This window comes from Carcharodon carcharias, chromosome 12 (assembly GCF_017639515.1).
Source record: "Carcharodon carcharias isolate sCarCar2 chromosome 12, sCarCar2.pri, whole genome shotgun sequence".
In the NCBI taxonomy this organism is placed as follows: domain Eukaryota; kingdom Metazoa; phylum Chordata; class Chondrichthyes; order Lamniformes; family Lamnidae; genus Carcharodon; species Carcharodon carcharias.
Window position 1 is genome coordinate 87266640 of NC_054478.1, and position 14866 is coordinate 87281505.

Below are 14866 nucleotides of genomic sequence, written 5' to 3' on the forward strand. Positions count from 1 at the left end.
TCGGGTGCCACAAACAAGGGGGAGAGATTTTCTGGAACATTGGAGGCAGATGAACTCCTGAAGGTTGGAGATCCCCAAGGCATTGTGAAGCCATGGGCAGTCAATGGAGCAGCACACGCAAGCTATCATGGGTCAGGGGTCTGAATGCTTGAGCTCCTCCATTGAGAGAATGGCCACCCACTTGCAGAGCCATATCCACTCAGAATGGATGCAGGAGTAGCACGCTGACACGCACAGAGTGGCAATCTCTGTTGCATGAATCCAACCAGTGGCCTTGTCCAGCATACTAGGCTGCTATGAAAGGGCTGAGGCAGTCAATGAGTGGGGCTGCCCCCATATGGGGCATCAGTGTCATCCCCCTCTTCCTCGTCCTCTCCAACTCAGGACCCATTAGTGCACAAGGCCCTGCGACAGAAGCTGCCCCTACAATGACACAGGAGCCCCTCCAGGGGCCACATGCACCTCAATCACAAGCAGAGTTAAGGGAGCAAGTGGTCTCTACTTTATCCTCAGAAAACAAGGAGAGCTCCAAATAGAAGTGGACAGAAAATCAAGGTGCCACTTTATGCATCACTTCGGTGATGTTTTCTTGGTTTGTGTGATCATTTACTTTTGCTTTATTATATTATTATTATAATCAATGAGCAGACTTTTGTGTTATCATTGCTTGATGCCAAAAGGACATGGAGTTAAAGGCTGGGCATGGGTGCTGGGTTTCCTGTGGTGCCATAATCAGTGTTGGGGAAGGCCTTTGGCTGTGGAGACCCCATTTTCAATCTACATGGGTGACGATGGGATTATGCAGATGTGTGTGTTTGCTGGATAATTTCTCTGATAATACAGATAACTTACTCATCTTTCAAGGGCTGGAAGTTGCTCAAGTGAAACGCTGCTGAATGAGTATCACCCTTATGGCTATGCCAGCCTTGCAATTGTCATGAGGCCTCAGCAGTCTTCCAGCAGTGCCTGGGCACTGGGCTCCTCTGGAGCACCCTCCTCCATCCTCAACTTCCTTCTCCTCCCTGTCCTCCTCCAAGGGAGGATGGTGTTCCAGGTCCCTCTCTTCATGCAGCTCCAGATGTGTTTGATAGTCATGTTTTGCATTGGCAGAACCACTGTCTCATGGATTTGGGAGTTTAGCGTTGGGTCTCAAAAACTTCAGCATGTTTTTTACTATAGACTGAGAAAGCACACTGATGAAGAGGTACACCACCAAATCCAATGTCAGCTTTTTGAGACAGATAGCTTCCAAAATATGGGAAGTGAGTGACATTTTCCAACACTTCACCATGAATCTCAATTGAAAATATTGGATTTGATGTACGTTGGTAGAGGCCTCTGGTCTTACTGGTTTTCAGGGCAAACCAGGCTGTCACAGGCTTTGGTAAATACATCAACTATTTGTTGTAGTTCTTCTTCAGAGTAAGCATTAACTTGTGCGTCATCAGCATACTGTCATGCTTTTACAGAAGTGGTTGTTGTCTTGGTTTGGCCTTCAACCAGTTGAGGTTCAGGAATTTACCAGCAGTGCAATAAGTTATAGCAGCCTAGGAAGTTTGTCAGTAGTAAGTTGCAGCATTGTTGCAAGAAAGATTAAGAGGAGTGTTGGTTAACAACACACCCCTGAGTTTGACACCTGTTTTGGCAGGGCTGGAATCTGTCCTGGAGCCATTGCACAATTCTGTTATTTGCATACTATTAGGTAATAGATGCAGAAAGGAGACAAATCAAACTACAGCAATTACAGGGGCTTACAAAACCCAAAACAAAACATCTACTATTAGATGTGATTCTGTGATTGAGCAGCACTTGCTGAACAATCCTAAGTGTGCTAATAGCTACTCTAACAACCATCCTAAGATGGCGCTCATAACACGGCTAATTTATTATTTAATGATGATTAAAGTATGATGAAATAAATTACAATTAATACCAGGCCTTTTATCACCAAGTAGAAAATTAATTAGCGAGGCATTTAGAATTTAATGTTGTTACCATTTCTGCTGCAAAAGAGTACATGTATAAGGGTTCAGAGAAGACTGACAACCATGATTGCAGAACTATGTGCCTAAATTTGAGGAGAGATTTACAGAGCAGCATTTTGAAGTTAAAAATTCAAGGTTTTAAAAATAATTAAATATTGATAATGCAACTTGGTTAAATAATTAATGTTTCAACTGATCAACAAAATAGAAGATAAACAAGCTTCAAATAAAAAAATCAGCAATTAAAACAAATCAATCCTCTCTCCACTTCTCCCTTGCATAGATATGAACTTCCATATGTCAATTTATATTTTCATTTTAAACAGAGCTAGATAATCACCCAGGTTAAAAAAATGATTGAAGACTCTGAGTATCAGATAGACGAAGACAGTAGATAGATGATTCTGAAATTACAGAAAGTTTTTGAACTCTTAATTTGTGATTACAAGACACAATCCACGGTAAGTATACAAACTCTATGGAAGGATATTATGTTGATAAGTCAAGTAGCCTTATTATGTTATTTATTTTCTGATAGAAACTTGATCTAGTATCCTGCAATTATAACCACATGCCTTATTTGCATGAAAATACAACTGCTTAATGACACCCACACAAGTATCCACAGTAGTACTGTATCTCAAGGGTGCCCTTTATGTCAGAACTGCCCATGACATGAACCACGAGCCACATGTGACTAACTGGAAAGTCAGATGTGGCTGGTTGCATTTTTGCTTAGTAAGAACAAAAGAAATAGACACAGTCATTGGGCATTCACAGTCCACATTCTAAGCAATCACTGATGAACTCAAAAGTACTACTCGCAACTGCTGGACAGATCTTAAAGCTGCACTAAGGTGTGTTGTGTCTAACACACTCATGGCAGAATTTCAAACATTGGTCAAAGAGAAAGACTGCAATGCAAATTTCACTCTAAATGCTGACAGATGTTTGTTCAGTAAATATATACATGGTATACTTAAATGTACTGCAAACAAGGCATTTTCTACTAAAATTAGTGAATATGGCTAGGCAGCAATTTCTACTGGAGAACACTGCTTTAATTATTAGTTTTTCCACACTCAATATTAATTTTGTTTACAATGATCCTTTTCCCAAGTCCAAATGCACCAGCTGAAGAACTATTCACAAAAAAAAATTCCAAACAGTAAAATCAATATTTAACAAAAGGCTGGCTAAGTTCCAATACAATAAAAGATGGCTACCAACAGCTTTTTGATTTATCTATCTACTAGTGTGAATCTAAATTCAGTTAAGACAGCAATTCCGCTTTCAATTTTTGTTACAATAAAACATGTCTGCTATCCCTACCTTGATATTTGTGTAGTCTTGCTCTGCATCAGAGGATTGTTGCCATGGTAACAACTATTTGCTGACAATGGTAGACTGAAATCAATGACCTTGGGAATTAGGAATTCACCAGAGAAATCCTCAAGTGACTTGGTGCATTAACTGAAACAAATCCAAACCATTTTCAAAGGTGAGCAGCTAATATCTTGTCCCTGCACAATAACAGATGAAAACTTAGTTTTTGTATGTTAGCTTTCTTAAGTGTGTTCATATCTTAAATATAATAGTTCCACATATTATCCTCTGTGGATAAAAAAATCAGTATATGCATATTGACTAAATCCATCTCATTAATATAGAATGAAAGAAGTTACCTAAGAAGTTATCAAGTGTTCAACATGTCCAGAACTTTTGCAATACCTGAAAAATTCTCTCATTACAGGTTACTAGACTACTTCCAGCATGTCAACTCTTGTTTTTTGATACAATAACATTGTGGGGCTAAAACGATTAGTTAAGAATAACTCATGTTACGATTAATCCCAAAAGCAAAACATGGTTTTCAAGGATACAGTCAGGAAATCACAGAATTCAATCTATAGAACACTGGTTAAAATACCTGAAATCCATGACAAAAAGCATATTTAAAATAAAGAAAAGTTTGCACTCAGAATGAGCAGAATTATGGAGTTTGTATCTGGTCAAGAAGTATTTTCTATCCTGTATTGCGAATATCTAGTACATAATTTATATAATTTAGAATATAAATTTTAGTTTTAGGAATTAAAGTTTTAACTGCAGATAAACGGGGGCATCAGGTTGAGAAACTAGTAAACACAACTCAGAGGTAAATGTAACTCTGTCAAGGCCACTCGGTTCCTGACCTCATTACAGTATTGGTTCAAACAAGAGATGAGGTGAGAATGACTGCCCTTGGCATCAAGGCAGCATTTGAACAAGTATGGCATCAAGGAGCCCGAGCAAAACTAAAATTGATGGGAATCAGGGGAAAACTCTCCACTGGTTGGAGTCATACCTAGCACAAAAGATGGTGGTTGTGGCTGTTGGAAGTAATCAGCCCCAGGACATCACTGCAGGAGTTACTCAGGGTAGAGTCTGAGGCCCTAACATCTTCAGTTGCTTCATCAATTACCTTTCCTCCATCATAAGGTCCAAAGTGGGGATATTCGCTGATGATTCCATGATGTTCAGCACCATTCATGACTCTTCAGATACTGAAGCAGTCCCTGCCCATGTGCAGCAAGACCTGGACAACTTTTGGGTTTACGTTGATAAGTGAAAGTAACATTCATGTCACACAAGTGCCAGGCAATGACCATTTCCAACAAGATAGAATCCAGCCATCTCCCCTTGACTTTCAATGGCATTACTATCACTGAGTCCCTCATTTATGAGCATCCTGAGGGTTACCATTGACCAGAAACTGAACTGGACTAGTCATATAAATACTGCAACTACAACAGCAGGTCAGAGGCTAAGAATTCTATGACAAGTAATTCACCTCCTGACTCCCTAAAGGCTGTTGACCATCTGTGTGGGACAAGTCAGGAATGTGATGGAATACTTTCCACTTGGCTGGATGAGTGCAGCTCCAACAGCACTCAAGAAGCTCAACACCATCTGGGGCAAAGCAGCCCACTTGATTGACACCCCGTCCACCACCTTCGATATTCACCCCCTCCAACACCGACACACAGCTGGCAGCAGTGTGTATCATCTACAAAATGCATTGCAGCAACGTACTAAAGCTCCTTTAACAGCACTTTGCAAACCTGCAACCTCTACTACCAAGAAGGGTAAGGGCAGCAGATGCATGGGAACACCACCACCTGCAAGTTCCCCTCCAAGCCACATAACATCATGACTAGGATGTAATGCGGCTTGGAGTTCCTTCACTGTCGCGGGGTCAAAATCCTGGAATTCCCGCCCTAACAGTACCATGGATGTACCTACACCACACGCAGCGGTTCAAGAAAGTAACTCACCACCACGTCCTCAAGGGCAATTAGGCTTGGGCAATAAATGCTGGCCTAGACAGGAATGCCCACATCCCATGAAAGAATAATAAAGAACATACAAACAAGCCTCACTTAAAAAGGTAGCCTGTGTTTATTCAATATCGTTGGAGTTGACAGTGGGGACACTTGAACAATGGAGGACCTATCACTCAGCTTGCAGTAGAGCCAGACAGTCCCCACTTACTTCAGTAAAAGATTTAAGTTGGTGGAGAGATGTTGGGAGCAGTGGGTCAACAAGGGAGTTCCTCGATCAGAACAGAAATTCTGGAGAAAGGGTCATAAACTCCATCAGCAATATAAATAATTCATATGGATTACAGAATCAAAGGGTTGTGTTGAAGGTAAAATAATTAATTTACATTTCTGTGTGAGGACATCCCTAAGTATGCTCATGTTGTCATCAAGATGGGCTGTGTGGATGGAAGGCTCTTTTGTTTACGTTATTTGGATGTTTGCTCAGAGTGTAGGGAGTTGCAGCTTTGTTTTGGTGTAGACTGCATCTCACTGGATTAAGAGAGCCAACAGGAGATGACTGCTAGTTAGGCCTACACTTTAAGCAGATATAATACTAACTTTATTGCTCAACGCGTGGAATGCTGGTGGAGCTCAAGTTCAGTTTGGATTTCATGAGGTGTAAAGCAACTGGAAGGTTTACCTAGCTTGTACCTAGGGGAAGAAATCTAGTGGCCCTCACAGGGCCTTGTGGCAGAAAGCAGTTAGCAGAGTTAGCATAGAAGGCTGAGAGAAGGCCAGAACAAGGAGCCGAAGCATGCACAGTCATGAAGTATTAAAAAAAGGTTGGAGGATGACTTCACAAAAAAATTAATGGAAAGTTCGCCATGAAATATTACGTCGGAGAATAGCTGGAATATTGAGGAGCATTAAAGCGAATTCTAGAGAGCCATGGCATATCTTTCGGTTTGTCCCAGGAAAAGTGAAATGAATCTTCAGGATTCTTATAATGCAGCTGGAGATTATTTGGTGGCATGGAAGGGGCGGTGCAGGGAAAGAAAAAGTAGAACTGAGTCCATAGCATTAGCCATTAAAAACTATTGCATTAGTGCTTGCTTTAATTTTTATATACAATAAAGCTTGTTTTAGTTTAAAAACTTGAAATCTTGTGCTGTCGTTCTGTCAGTTAATTAGAGTCTTTGGATTTCTGTTGAAATGTTAACTGTCCCCAACAGGATCGTTATAGTTGTCAGCAATGTGGTTGACTCTGAAATGGCCTAGCAAGCAACTCAGTTGTATCAAAACCACTACGAAGTCAAGAAGGAATGAAACTGACTTAGGCACCAGAAATGACAACGGCAAAATCAGCCCTGTCTACCCTGCAAATCCTCTTTACTATGATCTGGGGACTTGTGCCAAAGTTGGGAGAGCTGTCTCACAGACTAGTCAAGCAACAGCCTGACAGTCATACTCATAGAATCATACCTTACAGACAATGTCCCAGATACTACTATCACCATCCCTAGGTATGTCATGTCCCACCTGCAGGAAGGCCCAGAGGTGGTGGCACAGTGGTATACAGTCAAGAGAGAGTTGCCCTGGGAGTCCAGAACATCGACTCTGGACCTCATGAATATAATGGCATCAGGTCAAACATGGGCAAGGAAGCCTCCTGCTGATTAGCACGTACCGCCCTCCCTCAGCTGATGAGTCAGTGCTCCTCCATGTTGAACACCACTTAGAGGAAGCACTGAGGGTGGTAAGGGTGCAGAATGTACTCTGGGTGGGAGACTTCAACATCCAACACCAAGAATGGTTCGGTAGCACCACGACTGACCAATCTGGCTGAGTCCTAAAGGGCATAGCTGCTAGGCTGGGTCTGCAGCTGGTGGTGAGGGAACCAACAAGAGGGAAAAACATACTTGACCTCATCCTTACTAATTTGCTTGCTGCAGATGCATCTGTCCATGACAGCATCAGCAGAAGTGGCCACCGCATTGTCCTTGTGAAGATGAAGTCACAACTTCACATTGAGGATACCCTCCATTGTGTTGTGTGGCACTATCATCGTGCTTTCGAACAGATCTAGAAACTCAAGACTGAGCATCCATGAGGCGCTGGCCCACGATCTGTAACTTCATGGCCTGGCATATCCCCTACTCTACCATTGCCACCAAGACAGGGGATCAACCCTGGTTCAACTACGAGTGCAGGAGGGCATGCCAGGAACAGCACCAGCCATACCTAAAAATGAGGTGGCAACCTGGTGAAGCTACAACTCAAGACTACTTGCGTGCCAAACAGCGTAAGCAGCATTCAATAGACAGAGCTAGGCAATCCCACCACCAACGGATCAGATCTAAGCTCTGCAGTCCTGCCACATCCACTCGTGAATGGTGGTAAACAATTAAACAACTTACTGGAGGAGGCAAAAACAAAAACAGAATTACCTGGAAAAATTCAGCAGGTCTGTCTGGCAGCATCGGCGGAGAAGAAAAGAGTTGACGTTTTGAGTCCTCATGACCCTTCGACAGAACTTGAGTTCGAGTCTCTTGGACTCGAACTCAAGTTCTGTCGAAGGGTCATGAGGACTCGAAACGTCAACTCTTTTCTTCTCCGCTGATGCTGCCAGACCTGCTGAGTGTTTCCAGGTAATTCTGTTTTTGTTTTTGTTTTGGATTTCCAGCATCCACAGTTTTTTTGTTTTTATATACTGGAGGAGGCAGCACCACAAACATCCTCATCCATAATCCACATCAGTGCCAAAGATAAGGCTGAAGCATTTGCTACAATCTTCAGCCAGAAGTGTCGAGTGGATGATCCATCTCAGCCTACTCTGGAGATCCCCAGCATCACAGATGCCAGTCTTCAGCCAATTCAATTCACTCCAGGTGATGTCAAGAAATGGCTGAAGGCACTGGATACTGCAAGGGCCCTGACAATATTCCAGCAATACTACTGAAGACTTGTGCTCCAGAATTTGTTGCGCCCTTAGCCAAATTTGTCGGGTACAGCTACAACACTGGCATCTACCCAGCTATATGGGAAATTGCCCAGTTATATCCTGTATACAAAAAACAGGACAAATCTAACCCGGCCAATTACTGCCCCATCAGTCTTCTCTAGGTCATCAGTAAAGTAATGGAAGGTGTCATCAACAGTGCTATCAAGCAGTACTTGCTTAGAAATACTCGCTGATGCCCAAGCATCCTGACCTCATTACCGCCTTGGGTCAAGCATGGACAAAAGGGGTGAGGTGACAGCGACTGCCCTTGACATCATTTTGCCAATTGAGGCATCAAGCAGCCCTATCAAAACTGAAGTCAATGGGGATGGGGGGAGGGGGGACACGGACAGACTCTCCCCCAGTTGGAGCATACCTAGCACAAAGGAAGGTGGTTGTGGTTGTCAAGGTCAATCACCTCAATTCCAGAGCATTACTGCAGGAGTTCCTCAGGGTAGCTTCCTAGGCCCAACCGTCTTCAGCTGCTTCATCGATGACCTTCCTTCCATCATAAGGTCAGAAGTGGGGATGTTCGCTGATGATTGCACAACGTTCAGTAACATTCATGACTCCTCAGACACTGAAGCAGTCCATGTCCAGATGCAGCAAGACCTGGACAATATCCAGGCTTGGGCTGACAAGTGGCAAGTGACATTCACGCCACACAAGTTCCAGACAATGACCATCTCCCACAAGAGAGAATCCGACCATCGCCCTTTGTCATTTAATAGCATTACCATCGCTGAATCCCCCACTATCAACATCATGAGGGTTACTATTGACCAGAAGCTGAACTGGACAAGCCATATGAATACTGTAGCCAAAAGAGTAGGTCAGCGGCTAGGAATCCTACAGCATGTGATTCACCTCCTGACTCCCCAAAGCCTGTCCATCATCTACAAGGCACAAGTCAGGAGTGTGATGCAATGCTCCCCACTTGCCTGGATGAGTGCAGCTCCAACAACACTTAAGAAGCTTGACACCACCCAGCCTGTTTGATTGGCATCCCATCCACAAACACACACTGCCTCCACCACCAACGCATGCTACTATCAGTATGCGTTATCTACAAGATGCACTTCAGGTACTCATCAAGGCTCCTTAGACAGCATCTTCCAAACACACGACCACTTCCATCTCCAACAAGGACAGCAGATGCATGGGAACACCTCCACCTGGAAGTTCCCCTCTAAGTCACACACCACCCCAACTTGGAAATATATCACTATTCCTTCACTGTCGCTGGGTCAAAATCCTGGAACTCCCTAATAGCACAGTGGGTGCACCTACACTACATGGGCTGCACTTCAATAAGACAGCTCACCACCACCTTCTCAAGGGCAATTGGAAATAGGCAATAAATGCTGGCCTAGCCAGCAACATCAACATCCTATGAATGAATTTTTAAAAAAGGCTTTCGTTGAACAATGCTCTTATCGTTAGCAGTGCAAACGTAAAGATGTTTCATATTTGATGTGTTAAAGATAGGCCCCACACAATTGCTAACCCTTTGTCAAATTTAGTTTTATGCAGATCAGTTTGGCTTCTTTTCCACTATGCCTCAGTGAGTACTCATATTGATAGTCAGACTTTATTACAACATGTCTGTCACTGCTGAGCTCAAAAGAAAATACAATTCAAACAAAGTACTAAATGTTTAATTTGGGATAATTGCTGAATTTCAGGAGAGACGGAGTAACTCAAGAAAGTTTGTGCAGGAGTGGGAAAGAACAAGAAAAATGACTTGCCTTTACATAGCACCTTTCAACTCAGAATGCCCCAAAGTACTTTACAGCCAATTAAATATTTTAAAAAGTATAGCCACTATTATAACATGGGAAACAAGCCACTTTACACAAACCAAACTCCCACAAACGGCAATGGAATAGATCATGTATCTTAAGTGTTGGACCACCGGCAACAGCAGACAGGACCATGGTTTAAACATCCCATCTGACAGCACAGCACTCCCTCCGTGCTGCACAGAATTGTCATGCAGGATTATGTGCTCAAGTCTCTTAAGTGGGGCTTGAACCCACATCTTTCCGATTCAGAGACAAGATTGCTTTCACTGAGCTACATCTGACACAGACTGACTGATCATAGGTTTGTGGTGTTGACAGGAGGAATGTTGACCACAACACTGAGAAGTCACTGCTCTTCTTCAAATAGTACTAGGGGTTCTTGTATGTCATCCTGATAAAGCAGGCACGGCCCCAATTAATACATCTGCCAAAAGATAACCCAACCACACATCACTCCATCTCTTAAGTGTTTGATAAAATTATATGCAAAATTGCATACTGGTTCATGAACCTATAACCTTCTGACTCAAAGATAAGCATCCCACTAAATGAGTCAAGATGACATTCAAGTCCATGTGATTTAAGCCAACACTGCAGTACTCCAGGGCACCATGTACAATTAACCAGATAACTTAGATCATTGACTGAACCATAGAAGGAACAAACCATGAGCGGGTAGGTTGGCAGTATTCTACTCATTCAGTTCCAAATAACCCTGCAAGCTACTGCTCCAACATGTAGCCGAATAAACAGTGGTAAACAGCCTTGCTTTTAGTGGATTAAACTCCATCACCATCTTATTGGGCATTTGGGAACCACTTAGCCTTGGATTTTGGCAAACTGCCTAGCCTCGATTTAAAGCATTTCTGCCGAACCACAGCACTCGCATTCTACATCAAGTTATCACCTATGCAGATAGCTCGATAGTTTGATCTAGTCTTTCAAGCGAAGTGATGGGTTTACACGTCAGGCATCCAATTGGCAACAAAAAGCATTTAAACCTCATCTGCAGTGTTGTGAAAACGATCTATTTCGTACTGCAGCAATACACAAAACATTGATCTTCAAAAAGAGGGCAACAATTTGGTACTTCAAGAATAGCAGATACCGTTAATAATTTGTGACTCTCTCACACCCAACAGGAAGTACTCATCCCTTTTTGAAAATGGCTGGAGTGCAAACAACGTTACAATCTGCAGTCCGACTTTCAGCATCAGGTCAACACTTAAAGTAGAGCGGAAAAAGCAGGTTACAACTGTTTTTTGTAATAAAATATAAACAAAATCTTTACTCAAAAAAAGTCAGCCACAAGTCAGTGATTGGGAAAGAACCACGATCTCGCAGTGGGCGCTGCCACTGAACAAAGCTCCGTCCACCCCACCTCAGGCCTACCTTTCCCCTCAATCCTCTCAAGCCTGCTGCATAACAACAGTCGCAATCGTGATTTCTTTCACACAAAAAAACACACACAAGATTTCCAGCACCAGTTCATCCCGCACAACCGCTACTGGCTCGGGTTTGGGAGGCCAAGAGGAAGGCGCCGGGCCGGCTTCCCGGGCACATTTGCTCCTTTTGTTGCCCGGGGAGTCTCTCTGTGCCCCCTCCCCCCCGGGACCCACCCCACCCCGGCCACGCGCACAGGTGAATCAGCGCGAGCCCCAGCTGCCTCAACCTGCTGCATCCGCTCACCTGAGGACACGGGCTACCCGCTGCAACCTGCCGCAAATCCTGCACTTCCCCTCCGACCTCCGGCTGCGGATTTTTTTTCTCTCTCTCTCTCTCTCAAATGTAAGAGAAGCTGGACCGCTCTCAACACGAGCAGCTCGCACAGCAACACACACACAGCAGCAGCAACCCTCTCACTGCAAGCAATTTCAATTAACGCCGTTTGCCGCTTTCGGCAGCGTTTTTAACATATTAACGTCTGATACAAAATTAATGTTTCACGCACAACAAATAGCCTACTTGCACAACAATGCAAACTTTCCACCACCGCCAATGCATTACCGCGTGATTGAGATCAATGAACAGATGGAAATACACCACATAACTAAATCTCACAACAGAGAGAAAATAAACCTGAAATTCAGCAAAACGAAATCAAATAGTTTTAGTTTTCATGCCTTGATCATATTTTATCAAAATTATTTCCTCTTTTCGACAAGGTTGCCAGACACAGGTTGTCTGCTCATTAAAGATATTGCCTGTTAAACTTTAAAAATGTGAAGGGCTATCAAAGATCAATTCTTTAAACTGCCTTGCCAACCCAAGTGATTAATTAACCATTGATTATTTTTACTGTGCATAACATGGTAAATAAGTAAATGCTTATTGAGCATGATATAAGATCTGTCTCAAAGTGCAACACTTGCCTTATTCTGGAACAGCAAAATATAGACTAAATTTTATCCAAATTTGTCTATTTCATCAACACTCTTGAAAGTTTTTGATATAACACTTTAGTGATATTTCACAGACTTCTGTTTAATATCAATCGAAGATTTTTTTTCACAATGTTTTACCCTTCTCTCCTGAAGATACTGACTCTTGCTGAGATACAATTCTACAAGTGGCAGTAGACTTCCAGTGCCTTGTCCAAGTCATAAAGTCATTATAACACAAGAAGAGGACATACTGTCCATAGAGACCCTGCGACTTCTCTCTTGAGCAATAGTCCCATTCTTCCACTTTATCCCTGTAGCCTTGCAACTTTGTTTCCTTTGAGTGCCCAATTTCCTTTAGAAATCATTTGATTTTCTCTGCTTCCACCATCTTTGCAGATAGTAAGTTCCAGGTCACTACCTGCATAAAAAAGTTCCTTCCTCACATCACCATATCTCTTCCCCACGATCTTAAAGCTGTGTATCTGAGTCTTTGTACCATCGGCTAATGGGAACAACTTCTTTTTGTCTACCTTACCTAAATCTGTCATAATCTTGTACACCTCTAACAGATCTCCCCTCAACCTCCTTTGCTCCAAGGAGAACAAGCAAAGCTTCCCCACCCGAACTTGGTGCTAAACCCCCTCATCCTTGGTGCTAAACCCCCTCATTTCCTCTGCACCTTCTCAAGGTCCCTCACATCCTTCTTAAAGCATTGTTACCAGAACTGTATGCAATACTCTAGTTCTGGCCTATCCAGAGCTTTATAAAGCTCACCATAACTTCCCTGCTTTTGTGCTCAATAGCTGTATTTATAAAGCCCAAGAAATTTACTTTGCCAACTACTCTCAAAATATGCCCTGCCACCTTCTAAGATCTATGCATGTGAATCCTCTGATTCTGCACACTCTTCAGAAATGTGCCATTAAGTAAATATTGCCACTCCCTAACCTTTCTGCCAAAATGCATCACCTCGCACTTCTCTCTATTAAATTCCATCTGCCTAATGTCTGCCCATTCTGCTGGCCTATCCATGTCCTATTGCAGTCAATCAGTATCATCCCACTGTTCGCCACACCTTCAAGTTTGGCATCATTGGCAAATTTTGAAATTTTACTCTTTATTCCAATATCCAAGTCATATATCAAAACAGCAGTGACCCCAACACTAACCCTTGGGGAATACCATTGCCTTCATCTTCCACTCTGAAGAAGAATGATTATACCATGATTCGCTGTTTTCTGTCCTTAATCCATTATTTTATCCAAGCTGACGTCTCCTTTTCCACCAGTCTCAAATTTGTGGCACTTTGCCAAACACTTTCTTAAAATCCTTTAAGACAAAATCTACTGTATTCCCTTCATCAGCCTTCTCTGTTACCTCATCGAGAAACAGACACTTGGTCCACTTGGCCTACCTCATTCTTTAGCACCATATTGTGCACTACCTCCTTCCTAATTGGAACAAAAATATACTAGTCAAGGAAGTTCTCTTGAATACATTTCAGAAAATCCTGCTCTCCTTTCCCTTTACTCTAACATCAATCATCATTTGGTAATGCAGAAAATGATTAATGCCAAAAAAGGGTTTTTTGGCAAAGCTTTTCGTCTTGCACTTATCAACACAATTGACAAGGAATTACCAACATCAGGGGAAACAACATATTTATACTGTATAAGAAGTGAGTGCTGATTGGTTGGCAAATGGACTCTGATTGGTAGAGGCATTCCTGTGGAAAATGCACCAGTTCATGGTGAATTACAGCTTACTGCAAACATTACAACCTTGGCCCAAACATGGACTAAAGAGTTTGTTGAAATTATGGGGGTTTTAATATTGTTATGTCTTGGGACTGTGTCTTTAATTTATGTTAAATTAAGGGGTCATGTGACATATGCTGAAGTCTGCCTGACAGCAAGCCTGGGAGATTTGATTGTTAGAGATGAAAGGGGGCCCAGATTGTTTTACTGGGAAGAAAGTGCAAAGTGTTTATAGTTGGAAACAATGGCAGCAGCTGTGTCCTAAAAGTAGACAGTGAATCTCCAAAGTGCTAGAAAAGTGTTGAGAATGTTGGGTTGTAAACAGTTGTGCTTTAAACTGTCCATTTAGTTACAAGCTGAAAGAGAGTTGAGTACTCAAGGATAGCTAATCAGCATTTCTACCTGGATACAAGACCCACATGCTTGACATTGCCATGGAAATAGTCTTCAATGGGGGAGGGGTTTCTGAGATATCCCTGGACACTCACAAAGTTAGTCTGCCAGAGAATGGGAGAGATAGAGCAGCTAGAGGCTAAAAGTTTCTCTGGTTCACTGTGCCAGAGTGCAGGTAGAACCTCATGCTCAGATGGAAAAGACCAAATTTGTGAAGCTGGAAGATTCACCTAGCT

At 42.6% G+C, this 14866-nt stretch overlaps 1 protein-coding gene across 3 annotated transcripts in view; it reads right to left on the reverse strand.

Annotated features, from left to right (window-relative positions):
• sestd1 (SEC14 and spectrin domains 1) overlaps window positions 1-12003 on the reverse strand; it is a 158225-nt gene extending 146222 nt beyond the window's left edge. The window contains exon 1 of one of the 3 annotated variants that reach the window (XM_041201474.1): window positions 11786-12003. The gene's annotated coding sequence lies outside the window, so the exon portion shown is untranslated. Of the gene's footprint in view, window positions 1-3317; window positions 3442-11488; window positions 11606-11785 lie in introns of those variants that run through there. The other 2 variants (XM_041201475.1, XM_041201476.1) reach the window with 2 other exon arrangements.
• Between the last annotated feature and the right edge of the window lie 2863 nt (window positions 12004-14866).